The following is a 15,739-nucleotide window of genomic DNA, read 5'->3' as shown; positions in this document are numbered from 1 at the left end:
TTAGTCCAGGGAAACTGCTGCTTCATTAATTAGTGCTGTCTGTTACACCATAAGGCACTTGCTGCGAGCATGCCAACAGGCCTGCAGCATGCTCAGATTTCAAAGGTGGCCCTTCGTGCCAGCTGCATCTGAAGATTCTGACAAATTTTAGGGATATAATTCTGGGCCCTTTTGAAATAAAAGCTGAGCTTGACTAGGGGAGATCAATGTACCAAAAAAAAATGCCGGGTGTTTGATATGCAGCAGATGTCAGCTCAGGTTTTTTTGGAAAGCTGTTGACAGTTCCTGACGTATGACATCTTGACTTTTTCACAGCTAATCCCCCATCAGTGAGGCTTTAGAACAACAAGACTTAAACAAATTTTGATAGTTTGAAATTTACTTTTGCGGAGAAGGAAAGCCAGATGGAGCAAAAAACTACATTGAGGAAAAACTCACACAGCACGATCCTTTCAAGGACACTTATGTCAGGGATTTCAAGACTTTCCCATTGTCCTTTTAGTTCAGGTCCATTAAACTCCCATTTTTTTTTGGATACGGTGCTTATGACCAAAATTACGTTATTTGTACAGTTTGTGCTAGTTTTGCTTGACCCAATTAGCCACTTAACTCCATGCTTGAAACCTAAAGCCAATACAGTGATTGTAGTTGCATCAAACACTCTGCACTAGCCCCTCCCACCTCATCGCCATTGTGCATGTACTGTGATTTTTTTTAATGTGTATATCACTATGGTGCACGGGTACACATCTTTGTGATACTGTTGCTTATTAATGAGGATATCTGGCCCTTTGATATATCATACTTTCCCTGTGCTTTTGGTGATGTACCTCCTTGGATGAGGACCCTTTATTACCAAGACAGCTTTGCAGCTCAGGATTTTCACAGGTTACACATTTGTTCATTTTCTTTTCTGAAAAATTGATTTGTGTAAATATGTTTTTCTCCCAGATATTAGAAGTTCAATTTAAATGAGGCCTAAGAGTTTATCACAAAGTATTCTGACAAAAGAAGTCTATGAGCAACAGACATTTTTGAGAAATGATTAGATATTACAAAACATGTTTTGCGAACTATGCCATCATTGACATTCCAGTTAAACTTGTGAATTCCTGTTAAGTGAACATGCTTCTCTCTAGTTACATACTTTACTGTATTGAAGCCCAAACCCCTGCTGCATTCTGTATCAAATCCTATGTGGCTGCTTAGTTAATTGCTGTACTGTCCAACATCCATAGCAAAAGAAGCTGAAATTAAGAACATAGTTCTATTAGACTGAAACAATAAATGCTTTTAAAGAACCAGAATACATCTGATCACAGATAACCAACTGTTAGAACAGGTCCCCAGGAAGGCTGGCTAAAACCAAATACTGGGATAATTCATAAACATCTAGATGCTGTATTGGAAAATGGTGAAGTTGCTATTTTGAAGGATGAGATCAAATGGACTGATAGGCTTTCTTCATCTGAACCAGTCTTGTAATACAAGCAAAACCACAGATTGTTACTGTGAAAGAACATTGGCCCAGAATTTATGGTTGTAATGACAGCGAAACTGTCAGCATTTGCCATTGTTCCTCTGTAAAACTGATAGCAACTTCTGGAGTCCACATATGCACAGTTAAACGTGGAAATTCTGAAGTTGCTGTTAGTGATACCCTGCTCCTTCACAGGGTGTGCTGTTGCAGTCCTCGCAGATGCAATCAACACAAAATCAATGAATTGATGCGAACTTCAGCTTTTTACGCACTAATTTCGTTGTAAAAACCCTTAAAAAAGTTAAGCCTTTTTTAATGAGGTGTACCTGATTTTTTTAATAGCGTACTAAGTCAAAATTACTGCTGAACAACCTGTCTGGCCCTGAAAAACTAATTTTATATGTGAGGTCTCATTTTCTACAATACATGATAAAAATTCCATGATTTTTAAAATACTAAGAATTTTTTTTTTAAGTTTGTTTATATTTCAGCATCTACCTTAATCCCATGTGTGTGTCCCAATTAATTTTTCACTTTATGTAAAAGTATTAAAAAGTGAATGATAAAGCTTGCTTTTTACTTCCTGGTTTGCTGTCTATGAGAATTCTTCAATGCGATTGGCTGCTTAGCCGGCTTAATGACATCACTGTTGCTGGACGCTGGAGATTCCCTATATGTGATGGCAGAATGAAATTAACTTTGGGAAAGTTGAAATCCACGCACAGAGATCACTAGATCTTTGTAGACAGCTTTCTTCGCGGTCAGCGGCGAGCGCTGTCACTTCGCCGCTGACAGCAAAATCCGGGCCATTAAATTTTTGCAATCCCTATTTGACACTCTTGTTGCACTTTAGGTGTTTGATCAGTTTCATGTGATCTACCAAGACAGCTATATTAATGTTTAGAAAGGTAATCAAAATTATATATAACACAAACATTGCACAGGTTGGCTCTCATTTACTCTTCAGAACTTGAATTCAGGAAACTGATGACTCCTAGCTATAATCTATTAGTAGTCGACTTTCAAACATGAGGTCTGAATCCAGAACTCAGTCACAATTACCAATCATTCCATTCTATCTCTGATTGGGGGCGGGTAGAGAAGTAGGAAATATCATCAGGTGATCCACAGGATGTACAAACACTGCCCCAGAAAAAGGAGTTGAGAACAAGTGGTTCGGACGCCTGCTGAATCAACCAAGGAGGAGCACGGACAGTATTAGTGGAGATGGGAGAACTGTCTCACTCTCCTGACTCACAATCATTGTCTGAGGATGTTAACAGCATCTACTTGGGGTGAATAAAAAGTGTAAGCAGCTCCGCTGACAGCTCAGCAAAATTACCCATGGAGTAGCTAATCTATGCTGAACAGGCATGATAGAAGACGGCTAAAAGTGGGCACGTGTGGCATTGGGTGAGGACAGGATTGGGTTCGCCCATGATTGCCCTATGGTTGAATAGCCTGCAGATATCCACTGGCAGGATGGACACAGGAATAACATCACCTTGGGCAAGATACCAGGGAGCATCAGCACCTGTGAAACTGTATCCTGTCAAGGAGTTAATGCCTGCTGAAGAGAAGAGAACATTGAGGGTGTCATAAAAGAACTAGTATTGTACTTATATAAGGAGCTGAATCAATAAAAATGACTTTTCTGAAGGAAACTTGCTTTGCTGGACAAAGAGGGATAGTAGATCCGACCATTGCAGTTCAGATCAATACTTACTGACCTGTTGCTTTAAGCACTCTGCAAACAACATCATGGTTGAATCCACTTGTCAGTTACATTTTAATCATTTCATTTCTCAGGTGGGTTCATTTTTCCTGAGACGCTTCCACTTTTCTGCCTAATGAAACATGATTGTTTGTAATATGAGGAAGCTCAGCGTTGAACATGGCAAGATTTTTGCAAGGTTTCACGTTAATTAAGTACCTTGCTTTCAACAGGTCCTCCCATGGTGCACTGAGGAAGCACAATTATATCTGTGCACATTCCAAACGACACTCTGCTCCATGTCCAGGTGACACGGCTGTTATCTGGCATTGGTTAGGAATTCATGAATGGTACAAATGGCTTTAGGTATCCAAATCTGCAGGGGATCCTGATGCACCAGTTTGGGGGAGGGGAAGAGCAGCCAGCCAGTAAATGCTGTTGTCAACCAATGTCCATCTACTTGAAAGATGAGGCGCTGTTCCTCGAGCTTACGTTGAGCTTCATTGGAACAATGTAAGAAGCCAAGGACAGAGAGATCAGAGTGGGAGGTGTTCCGCAAAACGGTCGCCCAATCTGCGTTTGAACCATCGAAAGATGAGGTGCTGCGGAATACCTCCGTTCAGTCCGTAAGGGTGACCCTGAGCTTCCGGTCGCCTGTCACTTTAATTCTCTGCTTCACTCCCACTCTGATCTCTCTGTCCTCGGTCTCTTACATTGTTCCAATGAAGCTCAAACTTTCGATTAGGCACTTTACAGCTTTCTGGACTCAACATTGAGTTCCATAATTTCAAATTATAACCCCTGCTCCCATTTTTCATGCTGTATGATTTTGCCACCCACTTTGCAACATTTTATCTTTCCTGCCTCTTACTTCAGCACAGTATGTTCCTTCAAATCCTCCCTCCCCTCCCACCTACCCACCCCCCACCCCCTGTCTCTGCACCTGCTTAATATCTGTTACATCTCCAGCTTTTTCCAGTTCTGACGAAGGGTCCCAGACCTGAAACGTTAACCCTGTTTCTCTCTCCACGGATGCTGCCTGGCCTGCTGAGTGTTTCCAGCGTTTTCTGTTGTTATTACTGAATTATGTTATTTGGAACATATACCAACCATGTTATGTGGAATATTTATCAACTGATTATTTGGAATATATGCTGACCACGAGGTGAAATTCCCTCTGACCTACACAGAAAATTAAAATCATATACACAGCCTTAATGACTTAGTGAACAAATACACCATGGGTTAAATCCCTTGTCTGTGCTAAATTTCTCAATCTCAGCCAGCCATAGTGATGGAAAAAGGAAGGAAGAAAGTATAAGCAGAGTTTGCCATCCTGATACAGGAAACTTTCGTTTAACCGGAGGTTAAATGTCCGGAAAGCTCTATCTACCAGCAAAATTCAGGAGCCGTTTCCAATAAGTTTTTTTACTTCTCGTTGCTTTTTTTTTCCAGTCAGGCTCTGCAAGGTCTAGCTAAGCTGTTGCTTAGCTACAGAGACGCTTTTAAGCTGCGGCCGACTGTTTTGAAGCTGTTGCTAAGCAACAGGGTTTGTTGATTCACACGGAGCTCAAAAGCTCCGTATGTTTTAACATTAGCGCTGGTTTCTACTGCAGTTTTGATGGTACGGCACCAGCTCAGTCCCGTCAGTGCCGGATACCAGAAAGTTTCCTGTTCATGCATATGTGAGAACGCTGGATGAGGAGAGCATCAAGCTTGTCTGTAATAGTTTCCAGGTCAAGGAGAACACCTGCCACTCATAGCCTAAGCTCACACCCAAACAATTAATATCTGCCAAGGTATCAGAGAGGATTGTCATGGGTGGAAATAGACTTCAGCACAAGCTGCACTTTCAGGAAGTTAGGGTAAGGGGGACAAAACCCCAACAGTCCTACAACTCGCACTTGTACAAAAGAAAGGAGAACTAATTTGTAACATTTGATCCCAATTTTCTGCTCCAATTGTAAATTTAACCCCAGCCCAGCCATGCACTGGAAATAAGTCAATTTGGATGCACCCCAAACACATAACACGTGTGGTGATTATTTTCATACAACCTCATAGAGCAGCGACTGATCAGAGGATTGAATTTTGAAAGAACTGTACACCAATCAGAAACACTGGCATTTCCTTTAACTCTGTAAGATGTAAGTCGGGACTTATTTTATGGCATTGCTCTATAGGTAGTATTCTATTTAAGAAAAAACTTCCTTCCTCTTCTGATAGCTTCATTTCAAATATGCATAAATCACTGCCATCAGACAAGCGAGGTCTCAAACTCTTAACTCCAAATTGACTGGAGCCACAAGTTAAGAGCTTGGCAATGGGGTAGGTTTTCGTCTTTACTGCCTGGGTGCTAAGCATCACCTGGATGGGGCACAGAAGGAAAATCGGTGGGGAGAATTTCGCACCGTTTACAGGACCAGCCTGAATTTCCTTCCATTTATTTAAATAGTGGGAAAACCAAGTGGCTTCTGGAAGGGGTGTGCAATCTTCCCCAACAGGTATTACTTTCTGCACTCTACCCAGGTGATGCCTCACACCCAGGAGGTAAAGGCAAAAATCGACCCCCATGAAATTACTTCTCGATTGAAAAGCAGAAAATCCTACAGCACTGCCTACCTGGCTGAAAGCACAGTGCAATTCCGACTGGATTTTCAGTTTCTCCGACAGAATCCTTTTCTGGGTAAGACTTTGGGTAGATATAGTTCAAGATAGTTGCATCGGGCCCATTATTGTTGAGGCTGGTATTGGTACACTTGTAACGAAATACTGGAGCTGAAATGATTAAATAGATCTGGTGGTGGCCTCTGCATCTTTTGCTGGGAGTGTTTTTGTTGTGAAAATCTTGTGCAGGCTACTTCAAAGGGCAGTGTTAAGTGTAAAGCGGTTATGATACAAGAAACAGCAACACACTGCAATGCTGATGTCTACAGTCAGGCTTCAGGAATTCAACCCACGCTCTTCTGGGAGCCCAATTACTTTATCCCTTGAACGAGGCAATGAGAAAAATACCAGCACCACTGATGAACGCTGGCAGAGGATCATCTGAATGGTCAAAAAATAGAGCCTTGCGTGTGCTGTTTGCATGACCTTAAACTCAATGAGCCAAGCAAACCCATCCCAGAGGAGCTGCTAACCTGTTGTTGTTGCTTCTTCAAAACTGTTCTGTCAATCATCAGCTGGAATGAACCCATTAATTAAAGCCTTTCCAAGCAATGCGTTAATTAATCGCTTTACTTGGGGAAAAAAACTTGACTTCAACTTGATCTTCCTAAATGATGATGTCACATGACAATTACGTTTTCTACCGCTAATAAAACTGCAAGAGTCTCTAAAACTACGGGTTGAAATGACTTCCATGTGGAAATCTTCATCTCTAGTGATAACAAAATGTGATGCAGATAGGAAGAAAAAGCAGCAAAAAATTAACTGCTCAGTTCAAATAAGAATTGCACTTATCTTAAACATCAATACAGATCCATTAATGGCATAGTGATAGATGCACTCGGTGTGGAGATGAGCCATGCAAGCCAGGATGATCCCGCATTCAGTCATGGTTCTATGCTGTGAATTGATCTCAGCAATTTGTGCTACAATTGGTTTCAGTGTCCCTAGATTACAATAGATAAACTTAAGATCTTACAGGAAGGCAGTTAAAGTGGGATCTAATTGAAGTATAGATAACATAAGATGGTACAGATAAGGAAACCTCAGAATCATCTGGGGTTCCTACTCCTGAACAACGTTAAGTGGATCTGCTGTAAAATGTGTATTTACAGACATCGAGTGAGAATAAGATCAGCTTTTGCTCCATGAGTAAGAACTTCCATTCACAAATTCCCTGCATGAATGCTCCTCCTGGCCCCAGAAAAACGTTCCCACCCATTGCTGGTCTCTATGTTACCCTCGCCTCTCCCCTGGGACTGCTTCCCCCCCTCACCCCCTTTAAGGGCCTACTTCCAGCTCAGCTCCATGGAGGAGCCATTGGATTTCCAGCCCTCCCCAATGGCGAATTGCTTCTCAGCCATCGTTGAGGGCTGGCAGCTCACCAATTAAATTAAAATGAGGCCTGCCCAAGAAAATGGTTTGGGCCTCTCGCTGGCGCCATCGGGCAGGCACCTAAGAGCCTATCAAGGTGTTAACCTTGGTTCAGTTAGTGGCACTCTCGCCTGTGAGTCAGAAGGTTACAGGTGCAATTCTTACTCCAGAGACTTCACAGTCCACAGCAGAACTTAGAGAATGCAGCACTGCTTTTGGATGAGATGTTGACTCAAGGCCCCAACTGTCCTCTTGTAAGCAGTTTTTGATTCTAGCCCAATTGCTAGACGGACGGTTCGAATCGCCCCCGCCTTACAAAAGTTCTATACCCAGGAATTATTATTCAGAGTGTAAATGAAATAAGTCATGGACAGGAATATTTTGGTGAAAAATCAAACTTATATTTATTTGGTCTAACATACACTGGCTAAAACATGCACTACTAAATGAAATCACCATCTCTGTGCAGAATAAAATCCAGATTACAATCAACATACATACAGTACAAAACTGGGGACTATAACAAGCAGTAATTTCCTTGTTGCTATGGTGGACTCTAATTCCACCCCTACCAACGAATTACCCAGTCGCATAAGCCCCTTCGCCTGGCTGAACCAAATGAAGCTTCCACCCCGGAATAGCCCAAAAACTTCACTTCTGAGAGACTATGCCTACCCCCACACGCGGTCGGTTTTGATTGCTCTGCTCGTCGGCTTCTCTGGTACTTCTTGTTAGTTCGATCTTGTTGGAACAGGGAGCGAGAGAGAGAGCGAATGGTGGAAAAGAATCTATTTTTATAGTGGTCTGGCTGCCCCTATGCTTTCCCGTCAATCTTTAAAATCCTATTGTTTCTAAGCACTCCGGTGCTTAATCAGTGATGAGTCATCCTCAGACCCATGAGTATTGGATTAATGGCCCTAAGTCTGGGAAACATCTTTTGGTCTTTGAGTTGGGGAAAAAAACTGGCTCCCTTTCGGCTGGCTGAGGCCAGTGGGTTCATTGTTCTGCATCTCTTCTGAGATGGAGGTGAGAAGTGCTTTTGCATATTAGAGTGGCCTTTTAATCAAGTTCAATGGCCCCCTTCCTTTTTCCAGGACTGTCGGGCGAACCCATACATTCTGGATGACTGACAGTTCTTTTGTCACAGCCAACTGCCATGCATTCTCTGGAGTTTTAACAAACCAGTCTTTCACGTATCTGCACAGGGCAATCCCATAGCAGGGAAAATACCCTCAGAAAAATCCCATAAAGTCCACAAAAATTCCCGACTGAGTCCATTCTTCAGAGACTTTGCGATCTCTTCAGTCCTCCGTTTGATGCTTTTCTTTCCACAAAGCATCACTTGACGAGAGAGCAAAGGCCAAAGTCTCCCACAAGTGAAGCTGTTTCCCTGATTTTACGTTTTTAAAACCCCGGAACTGTACCCCTTACTGCGTGTCATAGTTCCCTTCTACCGAGTCAAAACATCAGCGAAACGGCTTCTTAACACATTCAAACGGCTGGGTTCCAATTCCCACCGACAAACTTCAAGTCAAAATACAGAACATTAATAAGGTCCACAGGATGTTACCAAAAAGTCTCCGTGCACATCACACAGTACAGCATTGACAGGTGGTAACACATTACAAAAATGCAACAGCGCACCTCGTGCAATACAGAGTGCAAAACTATAACCAGAATACAATACACTTGCTTACAGAACTTCGGTACATTACAAGTCTTGCAGGGAGAAACCATCATCAACACAAATTGAATTACACCTTTCCGGATCGATCTAACACCCCTTGCCACCGCGCTTGGAGCATCTAGCTCCGTCACCTGCAGCTGGTGTAAAACAAGTAGCTTACAAGCAACAATTGTATGATAGCTAATGCATGGGAACAGATGCGGATCCAGGGGGGAATCTCTCTACTCAAACCGAGGTCCCACCATGGTGGCGAGACAATCCATTTGATCTCCTCCCCCACTTCTACTGTCTTTTGCTCTAAAGTGTAAAAATGTTTCTGGGAGAGCTCAACGCTCTTTATTAACTCAGTGAGGTGTTCCGGCAGAAAAGGAATCGGGTACCCGGAATGCTCCATATAGTATGGTTGGACCGCCCGCAATCTACAGGGACAGGGTAGGCTTCAGAGGCTAAACGAAGCTGGCACGGGCTCAACGAATTGCCATACGGGTGCAGCGTGGCGAGATGCTTGTTGCTTAACCATGAAGGGACGCGACCTTGCCTCAAGTCCTCCAGGTTACTGCGGCCCTCGCCCAGCAACCATGCTCCATACAACACACACACCTCATTCCCTGCAGCCTGCTCCGAGGTGTTCCTGTCCTCCCGTATCAAATCATTAACAGTTTTAGCGTGCCTCTCCAGCTCTTCAATGACCTCCTTTAAATGAACGGTCATTGCCTGGTCCTCATGAAGCTCTGAACCCACCACTGTATTCTCTTCCCCTAGAATCTTATGTAGTTGGTTCTTTAACCCAGTGATCTGCATCTGGAGTTGTGCATCATCCATACTTAATAATACCCGTTCCTGTACTGAACGCTGTGGCTACATCATTCCAGGTCCCTCTTCTCTGCCTCCCGGACCCCACACTACCCCCAACATTCAGATTATAAAGCTGTTCTTTCTCTACATTTCCATAGTCCAGTTCATAAAATTCCTGAAACATCGCTTTTAACAGAGCTTCATAAAGCTTCTCCATCTTCCTTGGACACCACACAGGCAGATGGACTTCAGTCAGGTTCAGGATCATGGATGCGACAGCGTAGTGCACATTCTGAAACAATGCTTTGTCAGTAGGGATTAACACCAACCCATTCCCTGGACCCCTGGTGGTGGTGGGACACCCATCTACAGTCGTCTGTACTGTCAGGGCTCTGGGCAGGGGCTTCCTGGTGTATGAGATGAGCTCTGTGGCATTGATGGTCTCCAATCCCAACCAATCCCACCCCCGGCGTCCTGCCATCGCCTGCTAAACGTGATCGACACACCCGCTGGGCAGATCTTTTCCGACCCCCACATACACACATAAATCCCTTCCTTGGATTCCCACCACTTATCCCAACACACATTCACTCCTCCCTGAGAACCCGTGATCGTCCGGTACGTGTCATTACTCAGTCTTTCCCAGTCAGCTGTCTGGTCCCCTGTATCCACGCTCAGTTTCCTGAGCCACCACCACCTTCCCAGTGGAATGTGTCCCCTACAGCTAAGGCACACCTGTTTACCCTCTGTTACCCTAACCCGGGAGGCGGTAACCCCTATTCTCGGGCATGGGACTGACGCTTCACCATAGGTGAACTCGTCATGGCTGGAATACCGGGTGAAATTCAACCCCAGCCATCCAGGCCATCTTCCCTCGTGGAGGTAGACGCTCGCCCCATCCTTTGAGCCACTTCCTGTGGTCACGGTCGGTCCGTCTCCGCCGGTGCAGCCGAAGATAACCAATTCCTCGGTGTCGCCCCTGTGACTCGTGCTGGCTTAGGCGTTCCCTGAAAACACACAGAATGCAACGTTGTCCTTGGGTGATGCCTCACCTTTCCAGATGCAGCTACAAACAATTAAAATCCAAACTATACAGACAAGCTAAGGCAACAGACAGGAGAGAAAGAAGTTATGTACAGCACCAGCCGTCTCCGGGTGGCCACACTAGGTCTCCTCGACCCTGGGCCTCTTACGACTCCAGCTTCCTTCGTTCAGGAAGCGACCACCGCACCCTCGGCCATGCGATCCTGGCACTCCTTCTCACTCCTGCCCCCACAGGCGGAATGACTGGTCCCTCTGTGGGCTCCTCACAGTCCCAGATTATGGGCTGGAGACCCACACCTGTAGTGCAGCTCACCACTCCCTGCTGTTTCCTCCTCTTATCAGCTCTTTCCCCAGTGTTGAAAAGCTTGCACTGATTGATATGGAACCACTTAGTGCGTCGGGGCATTTTGACCGCATATACCATTGGACTCGCCCTATCCACGATACTGTACGGTCCCATGTATAGCGATTGAAAAGTCCCTACCCTGGCGAAGTTTCTAACCATTACTTGATCTCCGACCTCCCAATCATGGTGCCTCTGAGGCTCAAGCAATAAACGATTTCTACGATGTTGCTTCCCCATGTTACTAGCAGCCTGCCAATGGATCTGTCTGAGATGCTCAAGCAAATTCTTAACAAACCTGTCCCGGTTCACCTCTCTCAACTGACCTTCCGTGAGAACCGGGGCCAGTACATGACTGGGCGTTCTCATGACCCTGCCAGTCACGAGCTCATGCGGGGAATACCCTGTGCTTCTAGACGGGCTGGCTCGGACCCCCATCAGAACTAACGGCAAGACCTCCGCCCAGTTTCTAGACGAGTCTTCCGTCTCCTTCCGTAACCTTTCCTTGATGGTCCTATTCATCCGCTCCACAATCCCTGATGACTGCGGGTTGTGTGCGACGTGCCATTTACCCTCTACACCTAGCACCTTCAGAGTCGCCTGCATGACTGCCCCTGTGAACTGCCCCTGATCGGGCCCCACCTAGAGAATACTTCTCTCACTAGAATCCTTGCGCCCCCAAAGCTGTGGCTGTTTGGCATGGGAAGGCTCCTACCCATTTAGAGAACACATCCACCAGGACCAGGCAATACTTGTAACCCCCCTATGCGGTGGGCAGTGGTCCGATATAATCGACCTGTATGGACTGCTATGGTCCCTCCACTCTCCTAGTGTGTTCCATGGATACCTTCCTTTTCTGGGGGTCAGGGTTGTTTGCAGCACACACCAAGCAATCTGCGCAGAAGTCGCGGACGTCCTCCCACAGTTGCGGCCACCACCCTGCCTGTTCCACCCGTTGCCAGGTGGTCTCCGGCCCAGGGTGCCCCGCTCCTGGACCCTCGTGGGCCAACTGAAGGAATTCCCTTCGGTGCTGCTGCAGAACTACCCACTGTTACCCTCTGAAAACCATCCCTTCCTTTACCGTAATACCTGCCACTCCGCATGGACCCACTACCTTATCTCCCTTAGCCAGCATCTCCAGAACAGTCTTTAGGGCGGGATCCTGTGCCTGGACCATCTTTAGGTCCGGGGCCAATGTTACCCCTGCACTCCCTTGGGTCCCACCTCTGTCTCTGATCGCTGCTACCAGACTCGACCCATATGGATCCCAAAACGTGCCCGTTCGAGCACCCTCTTTGGCCAGCACATCAGCCTGCTGATTGCCCTCCACACGGGGTTCTGTCTTAAGATGGGCCTTGACTTTGTGGATATAGAAATCCTCCTGGGTTCCTATTGATGTTATGATCTGTCGCAACAATGGCTTGGTTGCTAGGGGTTTCCCGTCTGCAGATGTGAACCCGCGACGAGACCAAATGGCTAAATATTCTGTACACGATTTGCAAGTGAACAGGCTGTCCGAGCAAATCGTGTAGGGTGTAGGGAACTCTTCGGGGTGGGTAACCACATACACCACCGCCGACAGTTCAGCGTGCTTGACGCTCATGGTGCTCGTGAGTTTAATGGCCTTGGCAATGCCTGCCTTTGGGTCAAAAATCCCGCATCCAGTGAGTTGCTCCCCGGCCACCACGGTACTGGACCCGTCTACATAGATCTCGCGGCCCGTGGGATGGAAACCATGGCCCCGATTTTCGGGCAGCTGTCGGGCGGATTTTCATGCGGCCGTGGTCCGAAAATCGCGGAAAAGGCGGGTCGGGACCCCCCCGCCTGATTCCCTGCCCCGTCCGACTTTCGGACTGTCGTTTTCACGCGCCCCGCTTCAGTCCCGCCCGCCGCTGGCAGGACTGGTCGTCGGAGCACTAACAAGCAATTATCTGCTTGTTGAAGTGGATTTTCCCGTGCCGTTGCGACTTTGGGGCTTTCCCCACCTGAAACCCGCCTGCGGAGAACCCCGCCGATGAGAGCTGGCGTGAAAACAGCTGGCTTGCTTGCTTGCAGCAGCAGGTCGCTGAGGGCTGAAGATATTTAAAGAGGCAGCATTTGCAGGCTGCAGGACCTTGTTGATCAAGGCTTGGGGGAACTATTTGAAGCCTTAGGAGCAGCTGCAGAAAGTTGGAGCCTCACACACTTCTTCAGTGTGAGCTCCTGGGAAGCCCCTCTCACCACCCTAACTCAGGACCTCCTCAACCGAGGCATCTGCTAGAAGCATGGGAGACCTTTGGCACCTTCCCTTCCTGGCATTAGAGGATCTCCAACAGCAGAGGTGGCAGCAGCAGAACCAGGAACAGCAGGATGATTACCAGGAGCACCAGGCTGCTGCTCACTCACCTGAAGCTGCACAAGCCAGAAGGGGCCAGCGCTTGGAAGTGGCTTGAGAGCACCTTGCTGCGCTTTAGGGGGCCAGTGGGACCCGTTTCTGCACTGGCAGTCCTACTCAGAAGGACTTCCATGAAGATCTGGTTTCTCTGTTCAACAGATGGCCAACGCTCCTCAAGAGATGTCATTCTCTTATGAGCACTCACCATGTTTTCCGTATGCTGGCGAGTTATCTCCTCCATGGAGGTTGCCAACCTTTCCATGGTGCTGCGTTCATGCACCAATGACTCCACAAAGGCTCTGCTCATGGTCGCTATGGACTCCTCCATTTGCTCCACACTTGCAGCGACCCTGGAGACAAAACCTGCCAGAGACTCCTGCATCTGTGCATGGAGATCCATCACCTCTTCTCTTGCGGATGGACCCAGAGGCAGAGGGTCGAGATGCAGCGCAACTGAGCTGAGCTGGCAGAGCCCTGCGCCCTCCGATGAGGACTCTCCACTGCTGTCCCTGTCTCCAGAATCTGCTGAGGCTCACTTGTCAGCTGTGAAACACCAGGTGAGAACACTACTCTATGTCCCAAAGGTCCCCCCGAGGTGTGAGTGTCTGCGCTGGTGCTGGGTGCGCTTACTTCTGCTGACGCTGCACCCTCAGAGGTTGGAGCTTCCTCTGAGGAGTCTGGCTGCACAGCCTCTTCCTCCTCCACAGTGAGGATGGAGGCTTTGGATGGTACTGTGGGGGAGTAAAGGAAGGAGTTAGAGATGTAATGCCAAGGTTCCTCTGGTGACTCCCAGCGAGTTGGCATCTGCTGACACCTGCATCCATGCAGCATTGGCCTCAGTGGGAGGCCTCTTCCTCCCTGACCTAGGGAAGAGGACCTCCCTGTGGGCCCTAACCCCATCCAATAATGCCTGCAGTGAAGCCTCGTCAAATTTGAAGGCAGCTCGGGGTCTGGCACTGGCCACAGCTGCTGCAGGCTCCTTATGCCATCCTGTATGGTTCATTTGGAGGCCTTCAGAGGATGCAGTGCTTGCCATGGACCTTGAAAGCACCACGAATGATGACATCATACTGTGGGGATTTCTGACTCGATTTAGACAATTAGCAAGGCTTCCCACATGCTGGGAATTAATTGGCCAATTGAGGGAAAATTGCGTGGGGCTGGCTGACGCTTTTTTATGTGGGTCAGAAACCCCACATTCGGGGAAATCCGACCATTTCCCACACAAGCCGAAAATCGGGGCCCATATGTCTACGTCCCATACCCCTTCAACAGAACATTTGTGGGCCACCCCTGGGTAGATCAAATTTGCAGCGAGCTTGGGCTCACAGAGGCCTTTCACACTCAAATTCATCTGAGAGAGCAATAAAGTCCAGCGAGCAATGCGTGCACTGCTCACCGTGCCGTCCTTTTTCCTCCCATCCAGAAGCATCTGAGTGGGCGTATGATGGGTTAAGAGAGTTATCGGGGATGCCCCCGTGAAGATTTGTGATCTACTCACCGCCCAATGTGTGGCAAGCAGGTGCCTCTCACAATTGGAGTACCCCCTCTCTACATCTGTGAGGATTCTTGATGAGTATACCACAGGCCTCAGCTTGCCATGCCGCTCCTGGAGCAGCACTGCGCTCAAACTGTCCCCTGTGGCAGCTACCTCCAAAAAGAACTCCTTTCCCCCATCAATCGCTCCTAAAGCCGGTGCGGTCTGCAGATCTCCCTTCAGATGACTAAAAGCTGCCATGCAGTCCTCATCCCACTCCCAGCCCACTCCCTTGTGGAGGAGCCGGAATAGAGGAGTTGCCGTAGCGGCATAGTCCTCTATGAAATCCCTGCAGTACCCTGTGAGTCCCAGGAAGGATCTTACCCCTGTTACCGTGGTCGGGGCAGATAGCTCCTGTACCGCCTTCCTCCTTGTCTCATCGATGGCCCTCTCCCCAGCATGTATGGTCAGCCCGAGGAATTTTACTTCCTGCTGGCCGATCTGTGATTTCTTGGGATTAACTTTGAACCCAGCTCCCTTTAACAGACTCAGCAGCTCAGCCAGCAGGGGGCCATGCTCCTCCCCCTCATTGGAGAACAAAAGCAGGTCGTCCACGTACTGCAAAAGCTGCTGTGGTCTGCTGAACCCCTTTAAACAGTTGGCCATACATTGGTGGAAAATAGAAGGACTGTTGTGAAACCCTTGGGGAAGGCAGCTCCATGTGTACTGCTGACCCTTGAAAGTGAATGCGAACTTATACTGGTCCTCCCTTTTGAGAGGGATT

The 15,739-nt window shown here is 47.3% G+C and overlaps 1 long non-coding RNA gene across 2 annotated transcripts in view; it reads right to left on the bottom strand.

Moving 5' to 3' along the window:
* Positions 1-15,739, bottom strand: part of LOC147106745 (uncharacterized) — a 188,049-nt gene that overhangs the window by 157,105 nt on the left and 15,205 nt on the right. The window contains exon 3 of one of the 2 annotated variants that reach the window (XR_015080984.1): positions 7,615-10,724. The exons of the other annotated variant lie outside the window; for it this stretch is intronic. This is a non-coding gene — a long non-coding RNA (uncharacterized LOC147106745). Of the gene's footprint in view, positions 1-7,614; positions 10,725-15,739 lie in introns of those variants that run through there. 2 annotated transcript variants of the gene reach the window in all.

The sequence above is a fragment of the Somniosus microcephalus genome, chromosome 15, assembly GCF_052327205.1.
Source record: "Somniosus microcephalus isolate GS21.2 chromosome 15, FLI_Smic_1.0, whole genome shotgun sequence".
NCBI classification, from domain to species: domain Eukaryota; kingdom Metazoa; phylum Chordata; class Chondrichthyes; order Squaliformes; family Somniosidae; genus Somniosus; species Somniosus microcephalus.
Note: the sequence above shows the minus strand (reverse complement) of the source record. Positions and strands in the feature narration are given on the sequence as shown.